Below are 21,728 nucleotides of genomic sequence, written 5' to 3'. Positions count from 1 at the left end.
CTTGGCAAAGTGGTGAACCAGAGGAGCAACTGTAGTCTGGACCCGCTGTAGTTGGCCCTGAGGTTACCTTGAGGTTATCTTGAGATGATTTCGGGGCTTTTAGTGTCCCCGCGGCCCGGTCCTCGACCAGGCCTCCACCCCCAGGAAGCAGCCCGTGACAGCTGACTAACACCCAGGTACCTATTTTACTGCTAGGTAACAGGGGCATAGGGTGAAAGAAACTCTGCCCATTGTTTCTCGCCGGCGCCTGGGATCGAACCCAGGACCACAGGATCACAAGTCCAGTGCGCTGTCCGCTCGGCCGACCGGTTCCGGTGTATGAGACCGGCGACTGGCCTGGTGAGACCACATGTGGCCTCAACACTGGAGTGGTCTTACTGTTAATATGTGGGTGTAGTTCTGTTGGGTCTTTCACAGATAATTCTCATGTTACAAGGCAAACTGTTTCCTTCTTGTAAATCAGAGACCACTGTATAAACATCAGAGGTCCGCGGTTGTTCAACATACTCCCAGCGAGCATAAGAAATATTGCAGGAACAACCGTGGACATCTTCAAGAGGAAACTAGATTGTTTCCTTCAACGAGTGTCGGACCAACCGGGCTGTGGTGTATACGTGGGCCTGGGGGCCGCTCCAAGCAACAACCTGGTGGACCAAACTCTCAAAAGTCAAGTTTGGCCTCGGGTCGGACTTGGGGAGTAGAAGAACTGCCAGAACCCCATCAACCAGGTAATCAACCAGGTATAATCATCACCAAATTCCACATGTGTGGAGGTGAGCGAGGACTGGCAGGTCGTTGTGTTCGTGTCCCGGGTCATCTGTGGACACGAGGAAGACTAATACAGTGAGGACTGTGTAGTGACGGAGTTTACTACTTTATTTAAGCTAGATTTTGTTGGATTTAATAACACTGTTTACCATCTGTTTGCTCAAAATCAAGAAACCTTTATGTTTTACCCGGTATTCCCTAAGACATCATTTAAAGAACTATAACCATATAAATAACAATAATAATAAATAAATAAATGTTTATTCAGGTAAGGTACATACATACAAGGTAAGATACAAAAGTTGATGGATTTATAGATAGAGCTAGTACATACAATGCCTAAAGCCACTATTACGCAAAGCGTTTCGGGCAGAAAATATTGATCATATGATCATATTAATCAACAAATTTGTTTTTAATCTCTGTATAAAACATCTATATTTTGGTTTGCTTCTAATTGTCACCTTAATTAACGAAAAAGTAATCAAGTATTTGAAAATCACGACAATCTTATATTAAACAGCACGTTGTTTCCCCGTAAAAAATTATTAAATTGGCTTCTTAGCGCCCTCTCAACAGCCTGACTGATGTTAGTTCGCCCAGTCTGTAGTTTAAATATTCACTATCCCCCCCCCCACCCAGCCACTTTGACTGGACGGTAGAGCGACGGTCTCGCCTCACGCAGGTCGGCGTTCAATCCCCGACCGTCCAAGTAGTTGGGGCACCATTCCTTCCCCCCGTCCCATCCCAAATCCTTATCCTGTCCCCTTCTCAGTGCTATAAAGTCGTAATGGCTTGGCGCTTTCCATTGATAATTAAAAAAAAAAATTATCCCCCCCCCCCGTAGTGAGGGGAAACGATGTCCATAACTTTTAGTGTGAGGAGGACGTGACCTCAAGTGGTCTCCTAGTGACCTCCTAGTGGTCTCCTAGTGACCTCCTAGTGGTCTCCTAGTGACCTCCTAGTGGTCTCCTAGTGACCTCCTAGTGGTCTCAGCTCAAGTGGTGACCTCCTAGTGGTCTCCTAGTGACCTCCTAGTGGTCTCCTAGTGACCTCCTAGTGGTCTCCTAGTGACCTTCTAGTGGTCTCAGCTCAAGTGGTCACCTCCTAGTGGTCACTCCCAGCACCTCCGCCCACCCGTGATAGTGGTAGTCTCCACTTGTATAGAAATAATTAAACCCAGTCATGCCCCGGACTGGTAGTGTGGAGGAGAGAGAGAGAGAGAGAGAGAGAGAGAGAGAGAGAGAGAGAGAGAGAGAGCGCAAGAGAGAGAGAGAGAGAGAGCGCAAGAGAGAGAGAGAGAGAGCGCAAGAGAGAGAGAGAGAGAGAGAGACAGAGAGAGAGAGAGAGAGAGAGAGAGAGAGAGAGAGAGAGAGAGAGAGAGAGAGAGAGCAAGAGAGAGAGAGAGAGAGAGAGAGAGAGAGAGAGAGAGAGAGAGAGAGAGAGAGAGAGAGAGAGAGAGAGAGAGAGAGAGAGAGAGAGAGAGAGAGAGAGCGCAACAGAGAGAGAGAGAGAGAGAGAGAGAGAGAGAGAGCGCAAGAGAGAGAGGGAAGACAAGGCCGACAGGGCAAGAGAGAGCTTAATGCTCCGATCAAAATCTTAAGTGACACTGAGGGAGGAAGGGGCGGAGGGAGACGGAGGAACAGACAGCTTGACAGACAGACAAACACACACAGGCAGACACGTGTGGAGACAAACACACGGATAAGGCGGGGGACGGCACAGATTGCTAGACACCTCCTATTGTGTATGTGTGGGGGAGGGAACATCGTCCCCAGTGTGGGGGGAAGGTGGCCGCTCCCCCCCCCCCCTGGTATATACATGGGGGGGGCTGTACCCCAATAGTATGTATACAAGACAAAAAAAGAGAGACAGCTCCTCCTGTTTTGTACTTGGAAAGGGTAGAGCCCCCCCCCCCCTATGTGTAGAAGGAGGTCAGCGCCCCCAATTGTCTATGGAAATATGAGAGCGCCCTCTATTGTGTGCGTGGAATAGCGACAGAGCTCCCTTATTATGTGTGATGGGGGAATAGCGTCACTGTTGTGTGGAGGTTGCTTGACGTCCTCTGTGTAAACAGCTTCCATTAATGTGCACTTTTAGCTCAGATCATTTCCTGCTAGTGTGTGTGGGAGGAGGAGATGGTGTTATTTGTGTGTGGGATGGGGGACGAAGCCCCCGTATTGCATATGAAGAGGAAACACCGATCCCCATCACATGTGTGGAATTTAGATAGCACCCCATATTAGGTGTGAAATTGGTCCAGCATCCCCTATTGTATGTGTAATTAATAGAGCTCCACAGTGTTTGTGAGAGTATGGTACAGGACTGGAGAAAGCTCTACTGCTCTATGGAATACAATGGTGTCCCTCTTGTGCCTATGGAATACAATGGTGTCCCTCTTGTGCCTATGGAATCAAGATGGCCCAGTATTGTATGTATACGAAAAGGAAAGCAGTCCACTAGTGTGTGGTGGGGGGGGGGGGAGGGAAATAAGTAAAACAAATAAGTAGGTTATCTTGCGATGATTTCGGGGCTTTAGTGTCCCCGCGGCCCGGTCCTCGACCAAGCCTCCACCCCCAGGAAGCAGCCCGTGACAGCTGACTAACACCCAGGTATCTATTTTACTGCTAGGTAACAGGGGCATAGGGTGAAAGAAACTCTGCCCATTGTTTCTCGCCGGCGCCCGGGATAGAACCCGGGACCACAGGATCACAAGTCCAGCGTGCTGTCCGCTCGGTCGACCGGCTCCCTAACAACAGAGGCATCTACAGAAGAGCCTGTATTGGCCCATACGAAGCAGCTCCTATTTATGTCCACCCAAGCTCTTTCGTGTATATGTCTGACCTAAGCTTGAAACAACCCAGCGATCCCCACAACTGCTATTACCACCGGGAAATTTGCTACACAACCTAAACTCTGTTTCCAAGCCAATATTAACTCAGGTCTTTACTGAATCTTAGCTTATCCAATTAATGAATATTGTTTCGTACTGAATTACCCAACGATAGGCTACCGGCTCGCTTCTGTAATTATGGATTCAAGCAATTACCTCACAGTTGCCGGTAGTTAACCTTGTTATGTATGGAAGTTCGCGAGCACGGCATGTATAGTGTGTTTTACGGTACACAGCTGTTGACTATTGTTGTGGTGTTGAGGAAGGTCATCTTACACTACACTACACTACACTACACTACACTACACTACACTACACTACACTACACTACACTACTTTCCCCTTATATGGCGCGCAGTACAGTGCTTTAAGTGTGTGTGTATGTACTTACCTAGTTGTGCTTGCGGGGGTTGAGCTCTGGCTCTTTGGTCCCGCCTCTCAACTGTCAATCAACTGGTGTACAGGTTCCTGAGCCTATTGGGCTCTATCATATCTACATTTGAAACTGTGTATGGAGTCAACCTCCACCACATCACTGCCTAACGCATTCCATCTGTTAACTACTCTGACACTGAAAAAGTTCCTTCTGTTCGCGTAAGTAGGACCGGATTGGCTGTTACTTTACTCTCATCAAAATGCGGTTTAATTAACAAATATACTTTATTTTCCAGCACACAACGAGCCAGTCACAACAGCCTGTCAAAACAATTTGTTTGCACCTTGTTACATGTTCCTGTATGATATACATTATACACAACAAGCAGTATACTAATAAATGTATTTTTCGACTTTAAAACCCATAAAAGTGTGTATTATTCCGCCAAGTTTTTAATCAGGCCGCATTGGCGTCAAGTTTTCAGACACTGTAATGGCATTATGAAAAATATATATACATATCAGTAAAATATTCATCCGTCTTTTGATAAAATAGATGAATGTGTATATATGAAAGCCTCAATTGCATTGAGTCGTTAAAAAAAAAGTTCTGCTTTAAAAAAAAAATTTGCATTGACGAAAGTAAATTAAAGTTGAACACCACATTAGGCCCAGAGTTGGAACGTTAATATCACCTACTGTTGTGGGTTTAGTCCACGTGACGTTATGTTGGGTGTGCCAGGTGTGGAATGTGCCAGGTGTGCCAGCACCACATGTGTTCCTCCACCACATGTGTTATACCACCACATGTGTTCCTCCACCACATGTGTTCCTAGATCACAAAATTTCTGTGTGTTATTGTATACCCTGTTTGTGAGAGACAGACAGGCATAGACAGAGAGTAGACAGAATGAGTTACAGACAGAGAAGAGGAAAGTAAACAATGGGACACAGATATAGGAAAAGACAGCCAGAGAGAAAGACAGACTCTATATTTTCTCTGTCTATTTCTCTATATGTATATATAGAGAAAGACAGACAGCCAGATACGGACAGAGAGATTCATATTAGAGATTGATAAAGTGACAGAGAAAGGCAGGCACAAAGAAAGACAGAGAAAAGGAGATATGAAAGATAGAGGCAGAGTGACCTGTGGAAGTTGGAATTGTCAATATTTTGATAAAGCTGATAGGTGTTATCAAGGAGGAAAAGAAATGGAGAGAGAGAAAGAGACAGGGGATAGGAGGACAAGACCTCAATCACCAAGACATAAAAACTGTGTTATATAGACATACAGCTACAGATCTGTGCCCAAGCTTAGACCTGATCACCAGATCCTCATTAACAGGAATATAGAAACATTTGGTCAAGTTAATCACAGGATAGAACAGACAGGATATAGATGAAAACTGATTAAATAAACTGTGAAAATATGTGTAGCATATAGAAATTTCGTAAGAATTGATAAGAGTGGACACACTGTTTAGCTGTGTCTGTCAGTCTATCTTATGCCTGTCAAAGGTACTGCCAGTCTTCTAGGACCAGTCAGGTGGGGCCAATATTTCCTGCGTGCTGGTCTCTGTCACATATATTCTCAGGTGTGGAGGCGTAGGTCTGGGTACGGCTGACACACCTGCATGTTATAGCTGACTGACACACCTACTTGCTATACCTGACTGACTGGCCTGCTGACTTAGATTAGTTGAATTTCACCTCCAAACGAGGATTCAGAAAATGGAAATACAGCCTAATTAACCTGTTAAGAGTTTTGTGACAAGATCACAGCAATCAAACCTGAGACAGATGTTAGGCAGACTACAGCTTCCTTTATTGTCAGAAAGCTTTCCACAACCTTCCTTAAGACAGGCATCAGTGGTAAGCTAGGAGAGGAGAGAGCCTCTCACCAGTCTCCGTGGTGCAGTGGTAAGACACTTGCCTGGCGTTCCGCGAGCGCTATGTCATGGGTTCGTATCCTGGCCGGGGAGGATTTACTGGGCGCAAATCCTTAACTGTAGCCTCTGTTTAACTCAACAGTAAAATGTGTACTTGGTTGTAACAACGATTCTTTGCGGCGGGGATCGTATTCCAGGGACCTGCCCGAAATGCTACAGGAAGTACCTCTCAGTAAGTACCTCTCAGTAAGTACCTCTCAGGAAGTAGACGAAGGGGTGACGGTGAGGAGGTCATGAGTCTGAAGGAGATAAGAGTTCGCGGATCTGTATAAAGTCTCGCTTTCTTCCGGAATAAAAGTTTATGACTTGAAGTTAAAGATACGAGAAAATTCATGGCAAAATAAACAGAAGTTGTCTGAAAAATCCAACTGGACTCCTCATTAAACATGTGAGAGGATATGATGAGAGTGTCAGGGCAACAATGCTTCAATAACAGTGTATAATGAATGAGAGGCAGCTTCAGACTTCAGAAACAGTGTATAATGAATGAGACGCAGCTTCAGACTTCAGAAACAGTGTATAACGAATGAGAGGCAGCTTCAGACTTCAGAAACAGTGTATAATGAATGAGAGGCAGCTTCAGACTTCAGAAACAGTGTATAATGAATGAGAGGCAACTTCAGACTTCAGAAACAGTGTATAATGAATGAGAGGCAGCTTCAGACTTCAGAAACACTGTATAATGAATGAGAGGCAGCTTCAGAAACAGTGTATAATGAATGAGAGGCAACTTCAGAAACAGTGTATAATGAATGAGAGGCAACTTCAGACTTCAGAAACCGTGTATAATGAATGAGAGGCAGCTTCCGACATCAGAAACAGTGTATAATGAATGAGAGGCAACTTCCGACATCAGAAACAGTGTATAATGAATGAGAGGCAGCTTCAGCCTTCAGGACACCAGCGAGCCTTGAGAGTTCACAACACCAACGGGTGACCAGCGGCTCACACTGACACAAACGACTGAACAATGTCTAACAGCTTCACACCACTGGACAGAGGAACCATCCTGGCGCTATATGTAGGCTGTGCGAGGCTCACCCGCGAGTATGCGGCCCCGGCATGGAACCCCATCTTAAAGAAACTAAGTGTAACTTGAAAAGATATGCACCAAAGTTCGTTCGTGAGCTAAAGGGAACTGAGCTACGAGGAAAGGCAGAGGGAACTGGAACTCTGGAGGAAAGACTGAATAGAAGAGACATGATTGCGATATAGAAAGTAGAGACACAAATGAGACAAAAGGTGCCAGATAGAACTTCTTCAGCGTAAGTGTTCTAAACAGATGAAATTAATTAGAAGTAAATGACGCTGACGCTAACTCATTTTAGGGTTGGCTCCTCCTCCCAGTAGGTATATATATAGGTAACACACACACACACACACACACACACACACACACACACACACACACACACAGTTGGGGGCCTCGTAGCCTGGTGGATAGCGCGCAGGACTCGTAATTCTGTGGCGCGGGTTCGATTCCCGCACGAGGCAGAAACAAATGGGCAAAGTTTCTTTCACCCTAAGTGCCCCTGTTACCTAGCAGTAAATAGGTACCTGGGAGTTAGTCAGCTGTCACGGGCTGCTTCCTGGGGTGTGTGTGTGTGGTGTGTGAAAAAAAAGGTAGTTAGTAAACAGTTGATTGACAGTTGAGAGGCGGGCCGAAAGAGCAAAGCTCAACCCCCGCAAAAACACAACTAGTAAACAACTAGTAAACACACACACACACACACACACACACCCACACACACACACACACACACACACACACACACACACACACACACACACACACACCTGCACGTATGATACCAGGGTTGGCAACTATTGCAATAGGTGACAAACGGCTATAAATGCGTGGCCGGGAGCACACTGTACGTACACACACATCTGTAAGAACGTGACAGGTGTGTGAAGGTGACAGGTGTGTGTCGTCACCACACCCGGCCTTCAGGGCAGCCTTGGCCCCCCAAGAGGGGAGATAATCATCGTGTCAGGTCAGGGGGACGCCCTGCTTGTTGAGGTCTATTGTGTCGCAACATTGATTGGTCTCTCCTTGGGGTCCCCTCCTCTCTCTCTCTCTCTCTCTCTCTCTCTCTCTCTCTCTCTCTCTCTCTCTCTCTCTCTCTCTCTCTCTCTCTCTCTCTCTCTCTCTCTCTCTGTCTCTCTCTCTCTCTCTCTCTCTCTCTCTCTCTCTCTCTCTCTCTCTCTCTCTCTCTCTCTCTCTCTCTCTCTCTCCATCACCACTACCGTCATTAACTATGCCAGAGGTCAGTCCGGCACGCCCCGGCCAGGCGGCTTGGAGGTCGTAGAATAAATAACTTGGTGTGTTTAATAATGCCCGAGATCCGTCTATTTTTATCAATGAGGGGAAAAGTTCGCAGCAGTGTGACGGAGCGGTCTTAACATTATAATGAGGGACGCCTCACAGTTATGAGGGAGAGACGTCACACCACCTGGCGGGGGGGGGGGCAGTTGGAGGGTGGTACAGTCGTTAACGATATGCTGCTTGGTAAGCTTGTTAATGTTGCATTATAGGTCTAAATACGATATAAAAAATCTATGATGACCAAGCCACACACACACAAACACACACACACACACACACACACACACACACACACACATGGGGCCTCGTAGCCTGGTGGATAGCGCGCAGGACTCGTAATTCTGTGGCGCGGGTTCGATTCCCGCACGAGGCAGAAACAAATGGGCAAAGTTTCTTTCACCCTAAGTGCCCCTGTTACCTAGCAGTAAATAGGTACCTGGGAGTTAGTCAGCTGTCACGGGCTGCTTTCTGGTGTGTGTGTGTGTGTGTGTGTGTGGTGTGGTGTGGAAAAAAAAGTAGTTAGTAAACAGTTGATTGACAGTTGAGAGGCGGGCCGAAAGAGCAAAGCTCAGCCCCCGTAAAAACACAACTAGTAAAAACACAACTAGTAAACACACACACACACACACACACACACACACACACACACACACACACACACAAAGGGACCAGGGTTATCGGGACCAAAAAGCCAAAGCTCAAGCACAAGCACAAATAGGTGAGTACACACACACACACACACACACAGGGGGGAACCGGTGGCTGAGTGAACAGCGCGCAGGGCTCATAATTCTGTGGACCGGATTCGATTCCCGGATGAGACAGAAACAAGTGAGCAAAGTTTCTTTCACCCTGATGCCCCTGGTACCTAGCAGTAAATAGGTACTTGGGAGTCAGACAGCTGTTACGGAGCTGCGTCCTGGGTGTGCGTGTGTGTGTGGGGGGGGGGGAATTATTTAGTAGTTAGCAACAGTTGATTGACAGTTGAGAGGCGGGCCGAAAGAGCAGAGCTCAACCCTCGCAAGTACAACTAGGTGAGTACACACACACACATCAGAAAATGAAAAAAATGACATTTCGGTCGCTCGTGGACGGTGCGAAACGTCGTGTAATAGAAAAAGTGGAAGAAGCAAACAAATAAGGCAAGAAAGTGAGGCGCAAGGTGAGAGGCAAGTAAGGAAACATAAAGGTAAGAATAAGATGAAAGGTAAGAAGAAGATTTTGAATGGTAAGTGTTAGAGGAAATTTAGAATTATTTGAAAGGTAAGAATAGAAGAGCAATATGAATAAGATGAAAGGTAAGAAGATAAAAGTAAGAATAAGGGAAAAGTAAAGAGCAAGAGAATCAAGAGAACGTCAAGAGAAGTGAGGAGAGAATTAGATTCCCATTCAACTTTACAATTGATAAAAGCCAGACTGCTAAGAGAGGCTTGAAAAGACTGGAGTCACGAGGCCATAGAACCAAAATGTCATCAACATAGCGAAGCCAGAGAGGGACGAGTATAGGAGCTGCCTCGTATGGGCCAATAGGCCTTCTGCAGTTGCCTTTGTTCTTATGTTCTTATGTGCCAGTAGTAGGAAAAAGAACGGTTTCAAAGGTCTCCATACAGATATTGGCAAGAACAGGGGCGGGGGAGTGCGGAACCCATAGCGACACCGCAAGTTTGAGAAGTATTTTCCGTTGCAAGCGAAGGAGTTAGAGTCAACACAGAGTCTGATGAGTTCCAGGAAGGAGTCAGTGGGAAGCGGGAGATGAAGAAGGCCCTCAGTCGCCTTCTGACTAAGGAAAGAGAAGACGTCTTCATGGAGAACATTAGTGAACAGAGTCCAACATCAAGACTAAACATCTACAAGAGGGTTGCAGGCGCAGTCTTTTTATGAAGTCCCGAGAGTGACGAAGGTGGACAGGGGAACAAGTGCCAAGGTAAGGTGTCAGGGTTTTAGCGAGCCAGGAGGCAAGAGGATAGCTGACAGAGCCCCGTGAAGAAATGATAGGACGAAGAGGAACACCAGGTTTATGAGTCTTAGGAAGACCATAGAAATAAGGAAGAGAAGGGCAGATGACACGGAAACGTTTTATAAGATCGAAGTCAGGAGGACAAAGACTAGAGAATTGCCTTAGTCTGCGGTTGAAGGAAGTTTTGAGGCGATCCAAAGGATTAGAAGTCAGAGGAGAGTACGTGAGGGAGTCAGAGAGCAAAACATCAGCCTTCTGGAGGTAGTTCACATGCAGACGAGGAGTCACAATAACGTGGCTGAAGTGTGTTGACCATTCTCAATCGACATGAGAATGGTCCAGGATGGACCGAAACATCGTCGTCCCTTCACCTTCTAGTGCGTGGTCTGGTCATCATAGTTCACATGGTCTAAGACATCCTCCTATGACTACCTCCAAACAGATGTGTGCTCTGGTCATCATATCCTCAGCCACGTTATAATGACTCCATGTGCAAATGGAAAACTCATATTTTTCAGTAAAATATTAAAAATAGTATTTATTGCTTATTTATATTTACTAATTGCTGTTCACAAAAAATACAAATATTTTCATATCACATCTGGCTTACTGGTCACAAGCAAAGACTGTGTTTATATTTTGTAATTATTTTGTGATAACATAATTATAATGTATAAATTTGTTAATGAAAAAACTAGTTGCATTTTATTGTTTATTAATATATTCGCATATTAAAATAATATGTTTCACTAACATCACTAACAATAACAGTGATGCTAATTGTCTCTAAATTTAATGTAAAACTGTGTTATGCTTGTGTCATGACACCAGCTGAGTGCCACGTCGACACTAACATAACAACATCACAATGTAGGAAACTGCGGAAGGCCTATTGGCCCATACGAGGCAGCTCCTATCTATAACCACCCAATCCCACTCATATACATGTCCAATCCACGCTTGAAACAATCGAGGGACCCCACCTCCACCACGTTACACGGTAATTGGTTCCACAAATCAACAACCCTGTTACCGAACCAGTATTTACCCAAGTCTTGCCTATTGGCCTATACGACGCAGCTCCACCCAAACTCATTCATATATATGTCTAACCTACGGTTGAAACACCCGCCTCAACAGAATTTTATCCCAGGTATAACTTTCAAGACTTAAATAATATCTCGAGAATATCTAACCAAGGAAAACTTTCAAAATGCTTCTTTGTTTTATTAATGGGTTAAAGCCTTATGACATAAGTTTTTTGTTTATTAAATTACAAAATAAAGATGCAAGTTTTATACTCTTGATGACCAGACCACACACTAGAAGGTGAAGGGACGACGACGTTTCGGTCCGTCCTGGACCATTCTCCAGTCGATCTAGAGTGTTGATCCTTCTAGTGTGTGGTCTGGTCATCATACTTTAGCCACGTTATTGTGACTCATCGCCTGCTTTTATACTCTTCTTTTCGCAAGCTTCTGCAAATTCTCAGGGAACCGAACTCTGGCTTGCAGACCCTCGGACACAGAGTCGTGGAACCCCAGTGTCCCACGGACCCTCTTACATGGGAATCATTCTACCTTGGGTTCTAGTACCAAGAGGCGCGTATGTTATACTGGTGAGTGCAATACATATTCACGAATACAATAGATATTCGTGAATACAACGGGCAGTACAGAGCCACGTATAGTTCCGTCACACCCAGGATCACCATCCCACGGTTATAGCCAAGGCCAACAGTCACCAAATAAAAGTTACTTAAATAAAAATATGGAATTACCTTGATAGGCTAGAGATATTTTCCCATCAGCGCAAGCGAGAGCATTTAGAGAAGGGGCAGAGACAGTGTAGTGTCTGTGGACCGTTCTCAAGTCGATTGTGTGGTCCAGGACGGACCGAAACGTCGTCGTCCCTTCACCTTCTAGTGTGTGGTCTGGTCAACATACTTCAGCCACATTATTGTGACTCTTCCTCTGTACTTAAGACGTGAACACTGATGAAGAAATATCGCGTAGATAGTAGAATAAAAAAAACTTTATATCAGCCCAAAATTACATTCTGCCAAAGTTATAAAGAAATATCAACAAAACTAAAAACTTGGACCAGAGGACAAAATATTTAGGCGTGTTTAAGAAACACAAGAAAACTACACAAAGAATATTTAAATTACCAGGTAGCCTCGGGCCTTATGCAAATTGAGTGCGGTGGTAGAGGCTAGGAAACACATACATATGTAACTCAGTATATGTGGACAAGAACAGGAAGTACATATCAACACAGATTGAAAGACTTTACACTCTCGAGAAAGGTGAAGAGTTTCGGGGTGACATGATAGAAGTGTTCAACTGGATGAATGGACATAACAAAGGGAATATTTATTCATTTATTTACAAGAAGGTACAATGAGTTTGTGAGACTACATAATATTGATATTTTTATCAAAGATAATTTGATAATTTCTTATCAAATTATCATTCTTGCAAAGCCGCTAAGACAAATGGGGTTTCGGGCACAAAAGCTTATTAATATATTAATAGGGTGTTAAATATATCAACACGTAATACAACAAAAGGAAAAATGGATATAAATTGGATTAGTTTAGATTTAGGAAAGACCTGGGTAAATATGGGTTCGGTAACAGGGTTGTTGATTTGTGGAACCAATTACCGCGTAACGTAATAGATGTAGGATCCCCTTGATTGTTTCAAGCGTAGGTTAGACATATATGAATGAGATTGGGTGGTTATAAATAGCAGCTGCCTCGTATGGGTCAATAGGCATTCGGCAGTTACCTTTATTCTTATGTTCTTACAATGGTCTCATTGGTATAATGATGTTGTCATTGATATAATGATGGTGTTATTGGTATAAGTTGAGCGCGACCCTCAACCCTGCCACTTGAGCGTGACCTTAAACCCTGGTACTTGAGCGCGGAGCCTCCAGCAAGTTGATACACCTGAAGGCACATAAGAACATAAGAACATAAGAACAAAGGTAACTGCAGAAGGCCTATTGGCCCATACGAGGCAGCTCCTATTCTATAACCACCCAATCCCACTCATATACTTGTCCAACCCGTGCTTGAAACAATCGAGGGACCCCACCTCCACAATGTTACGCGGCAATTGGTTCCACAAATCAACAACCCTGTTACTGAACCAGTATTTACCCAAGTCTTTCCTAAATCTAAACTTATCCAATTTATATCCATTGTTTCGTGTTCTGTCCTGTGTTGATACTTTTAATACCCTATTAATATCCCCCCGGTTATGTCCATTCATCCACTTGTAAACCTCTATCATGTCACCCCTAACTCTTCGCCTTTCCAGTGAATGCAACTTAAGCTTTGTTAATCTTTCTTCATATGAAAGATTTCTAATTTGGGGAATTAACTTAGTCATCCTACGCTGGACACGTTCAAGTGAATTTATATCCATTCTATAATATGGCGACCAAAACTGAACTGCATAATCTAAATGGGGCCTAACTAGAGCAAGATATAGCTTGAGAACCACACCAGGTGTCTTGTTACTAACGCTGCGATTAATAAATCCAAGTGTCCGATTTGCCTTATTACGAACATTTATGCATTGATCCTTTTGTTTTAAATTCTTACTAATCATAACTCCCAGATCCCTTTCGCAATCCGACTTCGCAATCACAACACCATCTAGCTCGTATCTTGTAACTCTATCATCATTACCTAACCTCAGAACTTTACATTTATCAGCATTAAACTGCATCTGCCAATCCTTTGACCATTTCAAAACCCTATCTAGATCAACTTGAAGTGATAGTGAGTCCTCCTCCGAATTAATTTCCCTACCGATTTTCGTATCATCGGCAAATTTGCAAATGTTGCTACTCAAACCTGAATCTAAATCATTTATATATATTATAAACAACAGAGGTCCCAGGACAGAGCCTTGAGGCACTCCACTTACAACATTTTCCCACTCTGACTTGATTCCATTTATACTAACTCTCTGTTTCCTTTGGTATAGCCATGCCCTAATCCAGCTTAATATAGCACCCCCAATACCATGAGACTCTATTTTTTTAATCAGTCTTTCATGTGGCACTGTATCAAAAGCTTTGCTAAAGTCACTGGGTATAAATTGGATAAGTTTAGATTTAGGAAAGACTTGGGTAAATACTGGTTCAGTAACAGGGTTGTTGATTTGTGGAACCAATTACCGCGTAACGTGGTGGAGGTGAGGTCCCTCGATTGTTTCAAGCGCGGGTTGGACATGTATATGAGTGAGATTGGGTGGTTATAGATAGGAGCTGCCTCGTATGGGCCAACAGGCCTTCTGCAGTTACCTTTGTTCTTATGTTCTTAAGGCCTGAATGCCGAGCAAGAGACTCAGGCATCATGGGGCGTCCCTTGCCTGCTGCTGTGGGGGTCCTCTTTTGAGATCTGGAATCAATAGCTGGAAATGCCGTGTATAGGGGCAGTCCATTGATGGTTGGGAGGGGGGGGGTAGGGAGGATAGAGGGAGTTATGGAGGATTGAGGATAGGAGAGAGAAGTATTGAAGGGGAAGTATTGAGAAGTAGTTTTGAAGGTGAGAGGATTGAGGGAGATGAGGTGGAGGAGAACTGAGGAAGGGGAGGAGTTTTGTAGGAGGTGGTGGAGTATTGTAGGTGTTGCAACAGTGTTGTATGTGTTGCAACAGTGTTGTGTGTGTTGCAACAGTGTTGTATGTGTTGCAACAGTGTTGTATGTGTTGCAACAGTGCTGTATGGGTTGCAACAGTGTTGTATGTGTTGCAACAGTGCTGTATGGGTTGCAACAGTGTTGTGTGTGTTGCAACAGTGCTGTATGTGTTGCAACAGTGTTGTGTGTGTTGCAACAGTGTTGTATGTGTTGCAACAGTGTGTTGCAACAGTGCTGTATGTGTTGCAACAGTGTTGTGTGTGTTGCAACAGTGTTGCGTGTGTTGCAACAGTGCTGTATGGGTTGCAACAGTGTTGTGTGTGTTGCAACAGTGCTGTATGTGTTGCAACAGTGCTGTATGGGTTGCAACAGTGTTGTATGTGTTGCAACAGTGCTGTATGGGTTGCAACAGTGTTGTGTGTGTTGCAACAGTGCTGTATGTGTTGCAACAGTGTTGTGTGTGTTGCAACAGTGCTGTATGTGTTGCAACAGTGTTGTGTGTGTTGCAACAGTGCTGTATGTGTTGCAACAGTGTTGTGTGTGTTGCAACAGTGTTGCGTGTGTTGCAACAGTGCTGTATGGGTTGCAACAGTGTTGTGTGTGTTGCAACAGTGCTGTATGTGTTGCAACAGTGTTGTGTGTGTTGCAACAGTGTTGTGTGTGTTGCAACACACACACAAGTGTTGCAGTAGATGAGTTGCCACAATGTTGTATATGCTGCATTAATGCTGTGTATATTGCTACGTTGTTGTATATGTTGCAACAGTATTAAGCGTGTTGCATTAAATGTTGCTGTCTTACTGAGGCGGTGGAGGCGTTAAATAATTTCTGGTGTTAACATTACCGTCATATATATAACCCGTCTCTGTTCCTAGTGTTTCTGTGTGTTCCTAGTGTTTCTGTGTGTTCCTAGTGTTTCTGTGTGTTCCTAGTGTTTCTGTGTGTTCCTAGTGTTTCTGTGTGTTCCTAGTGTTTCTGTGTGTTCCTAGTGTTTCTGTGTGTTCCTAGTGTTTCTGTGTGTTCCTAGTGTTTCTGTGTGTTCCTAGTGTTTCTGTGTGTTCCTAGTGTTTCTGTGTGTTCCTAGTGTTTCTGTGTGTTCCTAGTGTTTCTGTGTGTTCCTAGTGTTTCTGTGTGTTCCTAGTGTTTCTGTGTGTTCCTAGTGTTTCTGTGTGTTCCTAGTGTTTCTGTGTGTTCCTAGTGTTTCTGTGTGTTCCTAGTGTTTCTGTGTGTTCCTAGTGTTTCTGTGTGTTCCTAGTGTTTCTGTGTGTTCCTAGTGTTTCTGTGTGTTCCTAGTGTTTCTGTGTGTTCCTAGTGTTTCTGTGTGTTCCTAGTGTTTCTGTGTGTTCCTAGTGTTTATGTGTGTTCCTAGTGTTTCTGTGTGTTCCTAGTGTTTCTGTGTGTTCCTAGTGTTTCTGTGTGTTCCTAGTGTTTCTGTGTGTTCCTAGTGTTTCTGTGTGTTCCTAGTGTTTCTGTGTGTTCCTAGTGTTTCTGTGCACTACAGCACTAAACAAAAATTAGTTTTTTTCTCCAACATCTATTTTTAAACATGAATATTGATTCAATATAAATTCATTTAATATAAATGAATATATTTTAATATATTCATTATATAACAACCAATCTGTATAATATAACTCAACTGAATAGTTACATTTGGGCAACTCTGTGTCTCCAGATATTTTAAGGTAAGTTACCAGGTGAGCGGAGAGGGGATGACGGCCCCCCCCCCCCTCCCACAAGGACGGCACCTGTCCCAGGCGTGACGGATGATTCTAACTGTCCCATCTGACCTCAAATGTGTAGTCGTTAACGGGTTGTATACTTGTATACGTTGTATATATTTGTATATAAAAAAGCTTGTATACTTGCATATAAAATATTATATATATATATATATATATATATATATATATATATATATATATATATATATATATATATATATATATATATATATATGTGTGTGTGTGTGTGTGTGTGTACTCACCTAGTTGTGCTTGCGGGGGTTGAGCTCTGGCTCTTTGGTCCCGCCTCTCAACTCTCAATCAACAGGTGTACAGGTTCCTGAGCCTATTGGGCTCTATCATATCTACACTTGAAACTGTGTATGGAGTCAGCCTCCACCACATCACTTCCTAATGCATTCCATTTGTCAACCACTCTGACACTAAAAAAGTTCTTTCTAATATCTCTGTGGCTCATTTGGGCACTCAGTTTCCACCTGTGTCCCCTAGTGCGTGTGCCCCTTGTGTTAAACAGCCTGTCTTTATCAACCCTGTCAATTCCCTTGAGGATCTTGAATGTGGTGATCATGTCCCCCCTAACTCTTCTGTCTTCCAACGGAGTGAGGTTTAATTCCCGTAGTCTCTCCTCGTAGCTCATACCTCTCAGCTCGGGTACTAGTCTGGTGGCAAACCTTTGAACCTTTTCCATTTTAGTCTTATGCTTGACTAGATATGGACTCCATGCTGGTGCCGCATACTCCAGGATTGGTCTGACATATGTGGTATATAATGTTCTGAAAGATTCCTTACACAAGTTTCTAAAGGCCGTCCTTATGTTAGCCAACCTGGCATATGCTGCTGCTGTTATCCTCTTGATATGAGCATCAGGGGACAGGTCTGGCGTGATATCAACCCCCAGGTCTTTCTCTCTCTCGGAGTCTGTGTGTGTGTGTGTGTGTGTGTGTGTGTGTGTGTGTGTGTACTCACCTAGTTGTGTTTGCGGGGGTTGAGCTTTGGCTCTTTGGTCCCGCCTCTCAACTGTCAATCAACAGGTGTACAGATTCCTGAGCCTATTGGGTTCTATCATATCTACACTTGAAACTGTGTATGGAGTCAGCCTGCACCACATCACTTCCTAATGCATTCCATTTGTCAACCACTCTGACACTAAAAAAGTTCTTTCTAATATCTCTGTGGCTCATTTGGGCACTCAGTTTCCACCTGTGTCCCCTTGTGTGTGTGTGTAAATCACGAAAATTAACACGCGATGAAAAATGTGACAGTGTCAGACCACGAAGGAAGAATTGAAACAGGAATTTCCTTAAGTGCTTTCGTATTTAATACATCATCAAAAGGGTGTATTATTAAATACTAATATTTATTAAATAATAATACATTATTAAGTATTTTAATATAATACATATTCACCCTTTTGAAGATGTATTATCTTCAGAAGGGAGAAGATAATACATCTTCAGAATCATATATATATATATATATATAATCTTGTAATCCATCCTCTTGTACCAGGTTTTTCTTAACCTTTCTCTCCTCTCTCTCTCCTTCTTCTGTTTCATTTTTCCCATGTTCCGTTTACTTGTTCCATCTCTCTCCCCTCTACCTTTATGCCTTGACTTAATCTTCTCTCTCCATCTCTCCTTTAATCTGTCTATCCTTCCCCTTTCAACTGCCTCCCCTCAGACCTCTCCTTTGTCTGTCTCTCTCTCTCTCTCTCTCTCTCTCTCTCTCTCTCTCTCTCTCTCTCTCTCTCTCTCTCTCTCTCTCTCTCTCTCTCTCTCTCTCTCTCTCTCTCTCTCTCTCTCTGTGTCTCTCTCTCTCTCCCTCTCTCTCTCTCTCTCTCTCTCTCTCTCTCTCTCTCTCTCTCTCTCTCTCTCTCTCTCTCTCTCTCTCTCTCTCTCTCTCTCTCTCTCTCTCTGTCTCTCTCTCTGTCTCTCTCTCTCTCTCTCTCTCTCTCTCTCTCTCTCTCTCTCTCTCTCTCTCTCTCTCTCTCTCTCTCTCTCTCTCTCTCTCTCTCTCTCTCTCTCTCTCTCTCTCTCTCTCCCTCTCTCTCTCTCTCTCTCTCTCTGGTTTACCAGTGCCTTGTACTGGTAAACACGGAAGGGAAGCACTCGGCAGCCTCTGCTTCTTGGCCGGGGGTCGAGCCCCACTGTGTCTCTCCTCCCCTGTGGCTGCTTCTAGTGACCTCGACTCCAGCTTTATAGGGCACAGCTTTACATGCTGTGTCTGTCATCTGGTGCTGTCTGTTCTGTCATCTGGTGCTGTCTGTTCTGTCATCTGGTGCTGTGTGTGTCTGTCATCTGGTGCTGTCTGTCTGTCATCTGGTGCTGTCTGTCTGTCATCTGGTGCTGTCTGTCTGTCATCTGGTGCTGTCTGTCTGTCATCTGGTGCTGTGTGTGTCTGTCATTTGGGACTGTCTGTTCTGTTACAGCCGAGTACAGCGAATAATCCATCTTTAAAATTTCCTAAAAACTGTCAATAGGTGCTTCCGTGGTCCCATATTCTTATGTGGTTCCCTCTATTGTTAATCGCCCCGCTACCCTGTGGGACACTGAGGCCCCTCCTTAGTGACTCTGAGTCTAATGTAATACTGTGTGTGTGTGTGTGTGTGTGTGTGTGTGTGTGTGTGTGTGTGTGTGTGTGTGTGTGTGTGTGTGTGTGTGTGTGTGTGTGTGTGTGTGTGTGAGTGTGTACATGGCAAGGGAAGAGCTCACTAACACCCTCCTCCCAATAGTTTGTCTCCTCCTAATGTCATGTTCAGCCCAACATATTCCTGGCGACGCCCATCTTAACCAGGGCGGAGTGACCTGCCCTCTGACAGTCCACCAGCAGGGGGGGTGCTTACCCCCTCCCTCTCTCTCTCTCTCTCTCTCTCTCTCTCTCTCTCTCTCTCTCTCTCTCTCTCTCTCTCTCTCTCTCTCTCTCTCTCTCTCTCTCTCTCTCTCTCTCCCGCTTTTTTTTAAACTAAGACTAGGATTCATTAGGGATGTCTAGTGACGTACTTAGTGAAACTGCAAGCAAGAGCTGTTATCCTACTTCAGCTTATCTGAAGCCTGCTCCTAGAAACTCATATATTTCATGAATGTACTTTTGAAACTATCACATAGGGAACTATCATAAAGCAACAATCATATAAGGAACCTGGTGAAACTGCAAGCAAGATTTGTAATCGTGCCTCAGCGCCTCAGCTCAGTTGAAACATACTCCTTGAGGCCCAATTACTTCATGAGCTTGTTATATGCATCAGTTGGAATAGTCACTATTCATTAACAACATGAGGTAACAATCATATAAGGAAGAGGATGAGCGTGTAGCCAACTGTGTGCCAGAGCCTTCATGTGGTCAGGTGACCTGATCTCCCGTGTAGCAACCTGTTGAGTGAACCAGTTCCTGATGCCAGTCAGCCTCGGAGTGAATGGTCGCTGATGGAGTGATGTTCTTGAGAATGGCGCTTCCGTCACGAGGCTGTTGAAGGTTGAGAGCCTAGTGTTACGGGTGGCAACTACTGGTAGTCCACGGAGTTGGGCCAGGTGCGGAACTTTGAGGATGTTGGCCTTGTACATAACAGTAAGACCAACAACGTCACGACGGTGTTGCAGGCTCTGATGTTCAGACCGTTCCCACCAGACTTGGTCAAGACATTCTTTGAACCAGGCAGAGTTGGAAGAGGCGCGTGAGAGGTGGAGCCAACAGGTCAGCGTAGCAGCGTAGTGGTCTTGGACTGACCTTATCTGGCCCCCACAGCTTTGTTGTGGCTAGCGTGTTAAGGAGATGGAGAACTTCGGCATTGAAGTTCCCGACACTTCTAGCTAGTTCTTGACACACCTTGTACTCCTCTTCATATAGTCTAGGGCAGCTAGTTCTTGACACACACTGTACTCCCCTTCATATAGTCTAGGGCAGCTAGTTCTTGACACACCTTGTACTCCTCTTCATATAGTCTAGGGCAGCTAGTTCTTGACACACACTGTACTCCCCTTCATATAGTCTAGGGCAGCTAGTTCTTGACAAACCTTGTACTCCTCTTCATATAGTCTAGGGCAGCTAGTTCTTGACACACACTGTACTCCTCTTCATATAGTCTAGGGCAGCTAGTTCTTGACACACACTGTACTCCCCTTCATATAGTCTAGGGCAGCTAGTTCTTGACACACACTGTACTCCCCTTCATATAGTCTAGGGCAGCTAGTTCTTGACACACACTGTACTCCCCTTCATATAGTCTAGGGCAGCTAGTTCTTGACACACACTGTACTCCCCTTCATATAGTCTAGGGCAGCTAGTTCTTGACACACACTGTACTCCCCTTCATATAGTCTAGGGCAGTTAGTTCTTGACACACACTGTACTCCCCTTCATATAGTCTAGGGCAGCTAGTTCTTGACACACACTGTACTCCCCTTCATATAGTCTAGGGCAGCTAGTTCTTGACACACACTGTACTCCCCTTCATATAGTCTAGGGCAGCTAGTTCTTGACACACACTGTACTCCCCTTCATATAGTCTAGGGCAGCTAGTTCTTGACACACACTGTACTCCCCTTCATATAGTCTAGGGCAGCTAGTTCTTGACACACACTGTACTCCCCTTCATATAGTCTAGGGCAGCTAGTTCTTGACACACACTGTACTCCCCTTCATATAGTCTAGGGCAGCTAGTTCTTGACACACACTGTACTCCCCTTCATATAGTCTAGGGCAGTTAGTTCTTGACACACACTGTACTCCCCTTCATATAGTCTAGGGCAGCTAGTTCTTGACACACACTGTACTCCCCTTCATATAGTCTAGGGCAGCTAGTTCTTGACACACACTGTACTCCCCTTCATATAGTCTAGGGCAGCTAGTTCTTGACACACACTGTACTCCCCTTCATATAGTCTAGGGCAGCTAGTTCTTGACATACACTGTACTCCCCTTCATATAGTCTAGGGCAGCTAGTTCTTGACACACACTGTACTCCCCTTCATATAGTCTAGGGCAGCTAGTTCTTGACACACACTGTACTCCCCTTCATATAGTCTAGGGCAGCTAGTTCTTGACACACACTGTA

Source organism: Procambarus clarkii, chromosome 18 (assembly GCF_040958095.1).
Source record: "Procambarus clarkii isolate CNS0578487 chromosome 18, FALCON_Pclarkii_2.0, whole genome shotgun sequence".
Taxonomy (NCBI): domain Eukaryota; kingdom Metazoa; phylum Arthropoda; class Malacostraca; order Decapoda; family Cambaridae; genus Procambarus; species Procambarus clarkii.
The sequence above is the reverse complement of the archived record's forward strand: the minus strand, read 5'-3'. Positions refer to the sequence as shown.